The following is a 12,356-nucleotide window of genomic DNA, read 5'->3' as shown; positions in this document are numbered from 1 at the left end:
GTGTGTGTGTGTGTGTGTGTGTGCGTGCGTGCGTGTGTGTGTGTGTGTGTGTGTGTGTGTGTGTGTGTGTGTATGCTCTAACTTCCATCTTCCTAAGACTTGACTCCTCTTCCTTACACCTTTTCTATCTACTTCTATCCTTCAAAAACTTTACGCCTATTACTTCTTCACACTCCACTCCTTGCACTTATCTCTCCCTACTGCTAATACATATACCTTTAGATACTTAATCTAATTCGACCTATATTATTCAGCTTCTACACTCACAATAGAGTGTACTCTAGAGTGTACACTTACATTAGAGTGTACTAGAATATGCACCTTGGATTTACTTCAATGCCTTGTGTTTTTATATTATTTCCCTATAACACCTATATTTTCACAATGTATTTTGTTATGTCTATACTGCCTGTTATGGCTATGTTTCTAGTTAATACAAGCTGTTCCAATATTAGGTGATATTATACTAACTGCTTTTGTGGAGGTTTTCCTCCCAGGCCTCCACTGAAAATAGGTTCTTCTTGGCCCAGTGGACTTTCCTGGTTAACAAATGCCAATAAATAAATAAACATTCCTTCCTCTCTGGAAGCAAAAACAACTCCCTACAAAATTGTGTGCTGCAAGGAAAACAATTTTAAAAAACATTATTTCCTAAATAACACTTACCACAAGCAAAGAACACTTTAAATATTTAATACAAAAAAAAATAAAAGAGAGAGCAAGAGATTCATGCAAAGTAGCCAGTACACACAAAACAAATGCCATGCAGCCAAAGAGCCACTTGAAGGAGAATAAACCAGAACCTACCACAACTCCTGACACAGTACCTATTACAATTAAAACGCTAACTGTACATTACCTGCACAAGTATAAGAATTTATTACAAACTACTTTCTACGAGTAAGACAACCTGCACAGTAGCATGCATTATAAATAAAATACTTACTACCTAGCCCAAAACAAGTCATATTAACCAAGTTAATTTCCTGTCCAGTACCACTCCAAATAAAATGACTCATCTGTATTATCACCACAAATCCAGACAGCATGATCAATACTTAACATATAAAAGATTTCCAGCTGCAGTCAACCTGAGTACACTTTCTTTTCCCTGACTGTTATTTGTCCTGTGCGATCCTGAAACTCTCAACTGTTTTGTGTTAAATCAGCTCTTCTGACAAGGAATACCACATTAAAAACAAGTTTAGCTTTCTACCTGTAGTTCATTATTTTTAAAACAAATTCCTGTGCAGTACTTAATACTGTAAAGTAGATCCCTACACAGTGCCAACTACTATGTACAAAAAAAAGAGGCTGTGCTCACTATAAGCAAATCAGTTTCCTATATCTGACTTGCAGCTGTCCAAGCTAATTCATATCCACTACAAGTAGGTCAACTTCCTACTCAACCAAATGCAAATAAAACAAATTTCCACATAGCCCTCCCTATAAACAAGTCAGCTTCCTGCACAGTACCTGCTACAAACAAAATAATGTCAGAGGCATTAACCGCCAAACAACTTTATTCATGGAACTAAATGCATGCAAAACAACTTTCTCCACAACACCTACTACAGACATGAACGTCATTGTATCAAGAATATACTAAACAACTTTCTGAAAGCATCAGCTTAGAAACATTTATTACAATACTCAATACAAATACAACAGCATCTTGCACATATCCAAAATAATTAAAATAATGTTCTGTACAGGATCCATGTACCAACTTACAAGCAAAATACTTTTACATCACCATCTATAGGGCGTGAAGTCTGTAATGACTGGACTTCCAAAGCTGAAAAGAAATACTTGCTAGAAGCTAGAAGAACACAATAAGCCATTCCAGTTTGCTTTAACTGCATCTGCTGTTACAGTCTCTCTCCAATCATACCTCCAACCTTACTATTTCACCACCTTGCCTGTGTCTTCTTCAAAGCCTCTGTGGAGTCCCCCCCCCCCCATCCATTCCAGGGATTCCTAACCCTCTCTGTGAAGAAGAGTCTGTTGAAGATCCAGGCAGTACATTCTTACTACAATTCGTTGGCTGCACCCCCCCCTTCAACATACTTCCTGTTCAGGATGACCCCGTTTACAACTCCCTTGCATGATTCTTGCACCCAGACTATGTACTACTTCTTTTCTGTTTCTAGTAAAGTGTTCCATCTGTTCTAGTCTCCTTTTATATCTTTTCCCACAGACCTTTCTGGTGACTTTCCTTTAAACATCTTCCAGCAGCCTGATGATATTTTTCTTGAATGGTCCCCAGAGGTGCACACAATGCTCAGGGTGTGGCTTGGTGCAGCAGAAGAAATGCCTCTTGTTTCTGGCATCTATCTCTCTGATAATATTCTCTTGCATTCACTGCTCCTGCTTTTCACTTTACTTCTGCTGGTGTAATCCAGGTGCGATCAACATCTACAGATCATTTTCCTGTAGGGTTACCACCTGTCCCACTTTGCGAGGGACAGTCCCTCTTTGGGCAGTTGTGTCCTGACCAAAAATATTAAAAATGGCAAATGTCCTGAGATTGTAGGACATAATTATGTACTATATTTTATGTAATACTTGCATAAAATAGTTATTTCTGTATCTAAAATACCCAAATGTTACAAGAAACAGAATAAGCAACTAAACTGCTACAAGAATAAGCTTTTATTCAGGCAAAAAAGTAAAGTTCTATCCTTTGTACTGACAGTGGGTATGTGTCGGCCAGTAAAATCTGATGTGTGTCCTGAAAATGTCTCACTTTGGCCATTTGAAAAGGTGGCAACCCTATTTTCCTAATTTACTGCCATCAGTTCCACTCCTCCCAGCTGCTACTTCATATCACAGATGTTGCAGCCCAGATGTAGTACTTGTATTTGTCTGCAATAAACTTCACTTGCTACTTTTCTGCCCACTTGGTCAGCGTTTCCTTCTTCTTTTAACTTTTCCCCCATCCTCTACTGTAGTACCTTTGTTTCTTCATTGAAAAAGATTATCTCATTCTCTCTTCCTTCAGATATGTCTGAGACAAACACACTAAAACAGTAGTGGACTCAGGTAGAGCCAGATCCAGCACTAGGCGACCAAGCCAGTCACCTAGGGCACATTGGCTGGGAGAGCAACCCAGCTGGCTGGCAGGGGGCCCACTGGCCGGGAGATTTTTTTTTTTTTTTAATTAAAAACAAATTTATATATATATACACACTGAAGACGCTGAGAGCGAAACCGGCCACCGGTCTGTGTATCTGTGGGCAGATTTGCCAATAAAATAGTTGAACTTTCCTGCTGTTATATTTTTTTCTTCATTTTTCGAGTGCTGGAACGTTTGTGGATTATATATATATATATATATATATATATATATATATATATATATATATATATATATATGTAATTTGCAAACATTCGTAAATCTGACTTAAATAATCTAAAATCATGCTATAACAAAATTGTCAAATTCGCAACAGGCCATCCCTACAGAACCCACCACTTCTCAGTACTCTCACAACTCAAATGGCTAGAACTGCCAAACCTTCTAACTTTAAACCAACTGTCCATAGTCCACAAAATAATTCACAAACCACACAACTGCCCAGCACTCGCTAACCTAATCCAACCCAACAACAATCCAAGATGACCAAGATCCTCAAATAAAACATGTTAAAAATCAGTCAACCCCATAACACAAAAGGCACCTCCCTCTATTCCTATAAAATTGCCAAAATCTGGAACACCCTTCCTCAACCTGTAGCCAAAAGCACTAGCAATTATGAGTTTAAACACCTCTTTAAAGAACATTTACCTAAACACAGGCTCTGCTCCTGCCACACTCCTGGCTAGGCTCCCTACTACCCCCTACATCCCTACTACCCCCCTACATCCCCCCAACTAGCACACTCTCACAGCTATTATCTATTTTACAGTATTGAGACTCTTTCCCTCTATTTCACTTAGCAGGGTAAAAACTAATACTGCTCCTTCTTGGCAATCTGTCTTGCACTGCTCTCACTACTAAGTCATGCTGTGAATCTTTACATTGTTAATCAAAAATATTTTTAGTTAATTGCTATACTGTTTTTGCTTTTTTGTCAAATACAAAATTATGCATTCATCTTGAGTGTTCAGTACTGTTATGTGCATGTGTACATGTATGTGTATAGATATATGTATGTATTTGGAGCTTTTCTCCTCGGGCCTCCCCTGAAAATGGGCCTCGTGCCCAGTCAGAGAATACCCGGTTAACAAATGAAATAAATAAATAAATATATTTATTTTTTTAAGGGCATTCTTCTTTAAGAACACCCTTAATGCCCTTTGCTTCCATGGACTTTGGACCAAGGTAGGGTAGGTGTGTGTGTGTGTGTGTGTGTGTGTGTGTGTGTGTGTGTGTGTGTGTGTGTGTGTGTGTGTGTGTGTGTGTGTGTGTGTGTGTGTGTGTGTGTATGTGTGTGTGTGTGTGTGTGTGTGTGTGTGTGTGTGTGTGTGTGTGTGTGTGTGTGCACGTGTGTGTGTGTGTGTGTGTGTGTGTGTGTGTGTGTGTGTGTGTGTGTGTGTGTGTTCATAGGTTCATAGGTTCATACTAGGCTATCTGCCCTAGGGCATTTATAAGCCTAGCCAGAGTGTGTTTGGCTTTCGCCACCCATTTTAAATTAATTTTGTTATGCCTTTTTTTGAGGTTAGTATACTGTGCCTCTGTCTAACAGTGACACAGAAGTGATAGCCGGGGTAAACCTACGATCTCCCATCCACTCATCAAGATTCCTCTTGAAGAGAGTCAATGTGGGACTCTGCCTAACCTGGACTTGGATTTTATTCCAGAGTGAAGGGAGCCTCTGGGTTATGAATCTGTCCCTCCAGCATGTCCTATTTATTTCAGTGCTGAGGTTCAAGTCTCTCGAGCGAGTAGCTCGATGGGATTTGGATTTTCTGAGGTGCAGCATGTCCATTAATTCCGGGTTGGACATGGCTTTATACGTCAGGCACAGATCGCCTCTGAGCAGGCGGTATGCCACTGAGTAGAGCTGGAGTTTCTTTAACCGGGCAGCATATGGCATCTGTTTGAGCCCTTTGATCCTCTTGGTGAGGTACTTTTGGGGTCTTTCCAGTTGCTGCAGGTGTCTGGTAAGGTACATCCCAAAAGGGGCATTGTACTCAATTATGGGCCTGATGAGGGATGAGTAAAGAGGCACGTTGACCTCCCTTGATCTAGATGTGAATCCCTTCATGATTAGGTGGGCTATATAAAATGTTTTTCTAACCACTTTGGCCACGTGGTTGTCAAATGAGAGATTGCTATCAACTTGGGTCCCCAGGTCCCTAATGACTTCTTCTGTACTTAATGGATTACCACCTATGTGGTAATTTGTGGGCACTTTGTTTTTGCCAAAGGGGATGACTATACACTTTTTGGCGTTTAGCTTGAGGCCATGGCTCTGGCACCAGTTGTCTGTTTCTATGAGGCCCTTTTGGAGGATGCTTGTGTCGGCTGGAGAGTTGATTATGGCGCCCAGTTTGCAGTCATCTGCGAACTTGGTCAGCCACAGTCCTTCCATGTTGGCCTGTACCGCCGAGAAATATATACCGAACAAGAGAGGTCCCAGGACTGAGCCTTGTGGGACGCCACTTGTAACCGGTTTGGAGTCTGACATGGCTCCAGCAATTCTAACCATGTGGGTTCTGTCCTTGAGCCAGTTTGCAACCCATCTAGTGACATAGGGGTTTATATTTAAGCTGGTGAGCTTATCTATAATGCCCGAGTGGGGTATTGTATCGAAGGCTTTTGCGAGGTCCAGGTAGGCTGTGTGGACCACCTTCCCTCGTCAATGGCCTTGGTGACTGTTTCAAAGAAATCAACCAGGTTTAAGAGGCAGGATCTGCCCTTAACAAAGCCAAACTGGGTAGGATCCAGTGTCTGTAGGTCCCCAATATCTTTATTTATGAGGTCCATGATGATCCTTTCCATAGCTTTGCAGACCAAGCTAGTCAGGCTTATGGGGCGATAGTTTCCAGGATCCGTTGAGGCACCACCTTTGTGGAGAGGGACCACTGTTGCTGTACGCCACTCTTTGGGTACATATCCTGTAGTAAGGCTAAGATTGAACAGTAGTTTTATGTTTGGGTTTAGCTCTTCTTGGAGTTCATGTAGGACGCAGTCCGGGACACCATCTGGTCCCATTGATGCTGTGTTTTTTGCTTTGGAGAGGACGGCTCTTACTTGAGCATCTGAGATGTCAGGGGGGCAGCACTCTGTTGGGATAGATATTTGCCCTTTTGGTGGGGAGAGGGGGGAAAAGTTTGCACTGAACCTGTCAGCTAGGATGTTGGCAATGTCTGTGGGCTCAGTGTATTTTTTGTCATTTTGGACTAATTCTGAGCATATCTGGGAATTCCCACCCAGTTTCCTAACATAACTAAAGAAAGCCTTGTGATTATCCTTAGTGTCCTGTGCAATTTTTCTCTCGAAGCTGGCCTTAGATGATTTTATGAGTGCCCGTAGTTTTTTGCTAATACTGATCAGAGATGCCTTCCCTTTTTGGGATTTTTCTCTATCATGTAGTAGCTTCCTCCTTCTATTGTATAGTTTGTTTATGGCTGGGGTCCACCAGACAGGACGCCTGCCTTTGGAGGATTGGGTCTTGGTTTTATTTGGGATTGCATGATCCATGCATTCCTGAAGGTGTTCATAGAATGCGTTTATAAAGGATTCTGCGGTCTGGGCCATATTTTCCACAGGCCGGGGCTTTGAAGGATTTCACCTCGGTTTTGAGGCTTGTAAAATTTGCTTTAGAGAAGTTTTTACTGTGGTTTTCTGGGCAGGGGTGGGGTCGGGATGTGAATATCCAGTGAGATTAGTTTATGGTCTGATCTTACCAGTGAGGATACACTTCTGGTCTGGAGCATAGTGTCCCCATGTTGGTGATGATCAGGTCCAGTATGTTTTCCCTCTTGTGGGAGTGGTAACAAGTTGTTCCATAGCATTTGAGTTTATAAATTCTAGGAACCTTTGGGCTAGGGTGTTGGAGCTAGAGTAATGCTCCCAGTCTATGTTTGGGTAGTTGAAGTCGCCCAATATAATGGTGTTTGGAGAGACCTTCATATTTTCCAGTATTCTCAGGAAGGCCAAGTGAGGTTCCTGTGTTTGGGAGGGTGGTCTGTAGCAGGCTATAAACTGGAAGGCAGTTTTACCCACAGTTAGTTGCACATGGATAGTCTCTGATGCTTTGTGCTGTGCCATCAACCTGGAGGTGTGGGTATCTTTGACGAATATTGATACTCCCCCTCCTTTTGTGGTTCGGTCCAAGTTTTGAGGCCGAAAAGCATGGTATGAGGTATAACCTGGTAGTGCTCTTGGGAGCCTTGAACCAGGTTTCTGTTACTGCACAGATATCAATGTTCTCCATGCTAAGGAGAGTTTCGAGTGCGTGCATCTTGAGGTTTAGACTTCCGGCGTTGAGTAGCATTACTCTTAGTTTCTTATCCCTTGCGATACCTATGGAGGTGGGTTTGTCTTTTGAGCCTTGCCTAAAAAAGGCACTATGGGGGTAGCAAGAGCCTTTGCCAATATCCAAAAGCCCAGGGGTGACAGGTGCAAGCCGTCCCTAGCGAAGCATCATGGCTTGTCGAGCATGTCATCCCAGGCTGACAGGCATTGGATCCCCTTTGAATGACACCAACACTTAAGCCAATTGTTGAAACTGATCATCTTGTCTTCATATTGTGGCATCATTCTTGGTGAGGGTAAGATGCTACTCAAGGTCAGGGTCATACTGGCCTGGGTTACATGCTCAGAGAGCTCCTCTATGTCTCTTTTCATGTAGTCCAGGGAGGTACATCTCAGGTCATTCACACCAGCATGGACAATGACTGAGTCATATTTGTACTTGCCTTGGAGTGACCTGAGTGCTTGTGTTATGTGGCGGATCCTAGCGCCCGACAGGCAGCTCACCGTGACCTTCTCCTTGTTCAGCCTGGTGAGCGGGACGTCAGTGTGCCTGACGATAGAGTCACCTATTACAAGTGTATCAGGTGTGTTGTTTAGCCTTAAGGGCTGTGACTGTTCGGCACACTGGCTTTGTGAGCTATGTGTTGCACGTGTTTTGTTTTGGGGTAGCGGTTGCTTGTTTGTCTGCTTTGGAGGTCTCTGCTGCTTAGGCAGATTTTTATTTAGAACCTCCGAGTATGTTTTTGTGTGTTTATGTGTTTGGTTTGTTGTCGTGGTAGGTCTGTGTGAGACTGGAATTGTAGTGAGTGTGGTTTCCTTCTCCTCCTGACTGGTTACGCCAGTACTGAGTTGAGAGAGCTTAGCCTCCAGTTTGGCTATATGGTTGCATCTCTCACATGTGTTGGAATTTGTTGGGAGGAGGAGAGGGTTGTCTGTGTACATGAGGCAGTTGTAACATTGCCTCAAGATTCCCAGATTTACCAGCTGGACCGGAGAGGAGATTGACAACTGACCTTTGGACATGCTAGAATAGTATTGGGAATTCCTTTATAATTGAAAAAAAGGGCCAATGGGGAACAAGGTACTCAAGGGGAGTTTGTGAGGGTGTAGTGCTATTAATTTTTTAGAGCTGACTTATATAATTGCTTTAGTGAGCAAGTGCCAGGTAACTTAAATGCAATGTGTTACAGGTAGCTTAAATGCAAAAATGACAAACAGTAACTTTCTTTCAAGTGAAACAAGGAAATAAGTACAGTAAGCAATGCAGATATCACTAGGGATCCACAGAAGTGCTAAAAGGGCGCGTTTTAGGTGGAATTGGTGTTTCAGGGAAATAAACAAACAACAAGCATACAAATAAAGCTAGATTCAGCAGGCCTGGATCTAGTCTATGCTACAGCAAACAAGGTGTACCAATTTCAGTAAGAAACAGTTAGAATATGCAGGCACTATAAGCCTCTAACCAGAAATTCCCTGCTCAGAAGGGCAGAGTCCAGCCTCTCCTCCCTGTGTGTGTGTGTGTGTGTGTGTGTGTGTGTGTGTGTGTGTGTGTGTGTGTGTGTGTGTGTGTGTGTGTGTGTGTTTAAGAAGGATGTAGGGTGCACAGCTCTCAACTGTCCAGATTTTTGACTCATATTTTTGATCTTTTTCTCATAAAATTGTAGTTTTCTTGAAAATCTCTGAGAAATGAAGTCAGAAAATAATGGCAGACATTAGATTTTTCAGACTTCCTATTTTTTAGAAAAATCATGCTAATGAAAGACCAGTTATTCTGTCCACTTTCTAAGTTTGCAAGAGCAATATTTAAAAAGTGTTCCTGTTTTTAAGCCTTTGTCCCCAGTCCAGATTTCTTGCTCTAAGAGTTTGAGAGGTATGGTTTTGCGTGTGTGTGTGTGTGTGTGTGTGTGTGTGTGTGTGTGTGTGTGTGTGCGTGTCATACCTCTCAAATGTACAGATTTTTGCAGAATGTCCATTTTTTTCTCTTATGATCTTTGGTCTATTCCTCGTAAAAATCGTGGGGTTTTTTTTGACAAATCATTGGGCTGATCTAAGGATTAAAGTCACTAAATTATGCATTTGAGTTTCACACTTCATATTGTTCAGAAAAATGAATTTCAACACAAATCCTCTTATTCTAGCAACTTTCTAAATTTATAAGAGCAATATTTAAAATGTGTCCCTAGTTTTGGGTCTTTGCCCCCCCCCCCCATTATGGCAAGCTTTGTCCAGATGTTTTGCACTAAGAGATTGAGAGATATGTTGTGTGTGTGTTTGTAAGGGGTAGTAGGTAGGTATGTGTGTGAAAAAGGTAGGTAGCATGTCCCTCAACTGTCCAGATTTTTAAAATGTTCTCACTTTTTCCTCATTATTTTGTTGGTTCCTCATAAAAAGGAAGTTGCTAAAAGACAGACATTTTAGTTTTAGACATCACATTCTTTAGGATAATACATACTAACACAAATCCTGTTATTCTAGCAATTTTCTAAGTTTATGACAGCAATATTTATAATCTGTCCCTATTTATTTTAGGTTATGTCCACATTTCTTGCACTAAGAGGTTGAGGTATGTGCGTGGAATGCCTTAGTTAGGTATAGCAGGTGGTTAGTAATTTGTTTAGGCTCAAGCTCTGTACCTTAACTACCAAAAACAAGAGCCTTAATCCTCTTCTCCAACTACCAAGCTGCATTTTTCAGTGACCTGAGTTTCAGTACATTTTTTAAAGAATTGAGTTTCAAGTGTATTTTCGAGAAATTGTGAGCTTCAATGGAAGAAAAATGTACTAATGCTCATGCTGTCTGTTTACAATGTACAACTGTTTTGTTTAGCAAATGGTATCACTATTGTGGTATCAAATTTAAAAGCAGTGTTAGTAGCAGAACAGGTAGCATACTTGCTTTATGATGCAGAAGGCAGTGGGCTCTACTCCCACAGCATATAGATGGATTGTTGATACTGTTTTGTTTTTTTTAAGAGAAGTGGGGTGCTGCAGTCTTGAGTATATCCTCCTTTGGATGAGATGCCTAGTAACTATAAACCTCTTTTCAGTTTGCCACCCATTCCCTATTACAATATTAATAGCTTATCATTTTTGTAATGCAACATAGGCAATTTATTCTTCAAGGGTAGCAAGCACTGAATTTGTAGATGAAACACTGAAATATAAAGTTGTTTGCTAGCATCAACCTCTTCATTATTTACAAATCTCTCTAATGTGGGATTATTCAGATAACTTTTACTTGTGCAGAGATTATTCATATTGACTGATATTGGTGGATTGTAATGAGCCTGAGGGGCCTTTTTATGGTTGAAATGTTCTCAATTGGGCAGTTTTGTCGTTATTGGCTCATATGTTTTGTTTTATTGCTTACATAAAAATGCTCAAAACTATAAATGTAAAATACACTAACAAGTGGTGCTGTATTATGCTATCAGGAAGGTGAATCAAATAATGCTTGCATGTTTGCATGGTCCTAAAAATGTGTACAAGGGGCCTATGATTTGAAAACAACCCCAAGGTAAACTTAGTCCGTCACTGGCCAGATGCATTTTCTTCGAATGTGGGTTTCAATGAATGTGAGTTTCAAAGGCAGAGAAGTTTTAATGCTAAATCTGTTTTCATTGTGCGACTGTATTCCATTGTGTAGCAAATGTCTATCAGTGTTTGTGCTATAAACTTTGAAATAAAAGTTTAAATGAAGTCCAAATAGCTGTAATCATTGTAGAAATAAAGCAGGAAACAGTATGCACCCTGAGAGTTTTGAACAGTGTGTATGGTAGCTGGGGAAAATAGAATTGGACACTGAAATAGCTGCATGGAGGGGTATGGGGGCCATGATTCATTACACTGCCTAGGCCCCCATTTGACCTTGATCCAGCTCTGGACTCAGGTTAAACCACTGCAGTACCCTATTAACCAATTATCTTCTTTCTAATAAAGTCCATTTTACCATAACCCACTGTGTCTTACCTTTCAACTATACATCAAGTTCAACTCCTCATTTCTGGTCCTACCCTCTAACCCTTCCTGTCTTCCTCTCAGCCAGCTGTGAGGTACAGAAACAAAAGTGTTGATGAAATCTAGGTAGGTCATGTCTACTGATACTTCCATTTCTAGTTTGCTTGTAATGTAGTTATAAAACTGGATCAGGTTTGACTCACAGTTCCTTCTGGACAATGAATTGTGTTAGTCGCTATCCTGGAGATTGTTGCCCTCTTGGAACCTTCAAGGTTTCTTTAAAGATTTCATCTGTTGCTTCTTGCAAGCTTTTATGCCTATGATTCTCTGGATTTTTTTCTGCCCCCTTCCCTGGCCGGTGTAGTGGTGCAGTGGTTGGAGTTGTCACCTCACAGCAAGAGGTTCTCCAGTTTGATCCTTGGTAGGGGTGCCTTCTGTGTGGAGTTTGCATGTCTTCCCTGTATTCATGTAGGCTTCCTCCATGTGCTCTGGCTTTCTCATATTCCAAAGACATGCGTCTGGAGTGTTTCTCCCCAGGCCTCCACAGAAAATAGGCTCTATCCTAGTCCGACTTTTCCAGTAAACAAATGTTAAATAAAATAAAATAATAGTACCACACTGATTTCCCCCTATTCTCAGGCACTACTGCAGTGGCCACTGAGATAGTTAAGACATTCAGATTCATTAACACCTACACTAAGTGTACACAATTTGTATTCAAGAATATCTCTACCACATTTTTTGTGCTTTCTAGTCACTCAGAAAGATTACACTAAGTGTACATGTAGTCTAAACTTTATGATAACTTTTATGAAACCCCTTTGCTATTTAAGGCTGCAAGAAAATCCATAGGAAACCAAAATTAGAAGGAAGAAGGTATGAGTTATGCTTGTGTTGTCTGTTCACTCAGAATGGTATACACAGTGTAGGCGATAATGAATCCCAGGAATTTTTATTTTTTTTATTTATTT

The 12,356-nt window shown here is 41.0% G+C and overlaps 1 protein-coding gene across 1 annotated transcript in view; it reads left to right on the top strand.

Annotated features, from left to right (window-relative positions):
• LOC122812858 (tripartite motif-containing protein 72-like) overlaps positions 1-12,356 on the top strand; it is a 145,326-nt gene that overhangs the window by 115,076 nt on the left and 17,894 nt on the right. The window lies entirely within an intron of this gene.

The sequence above is a fragment of the Protopterus annectens genome, chromosome 10.part0, assembly GCF_019279795.1.
Source record: "Protopterus annectens isolate FY-2018-M chromosome 10.part0, PAN1.0, whole genome shotgun sequence".
Lineage (NCBI taxonomy): Eukaryota > Metazoa > Chordata > Ceratodontiformes > Protopteridae > Protopterus > Protopterus annectens.
Note: the sequence above shows the minus strand (reverse complement) of the source record. Positions and strands in the feature narration are given on the sequence as shown.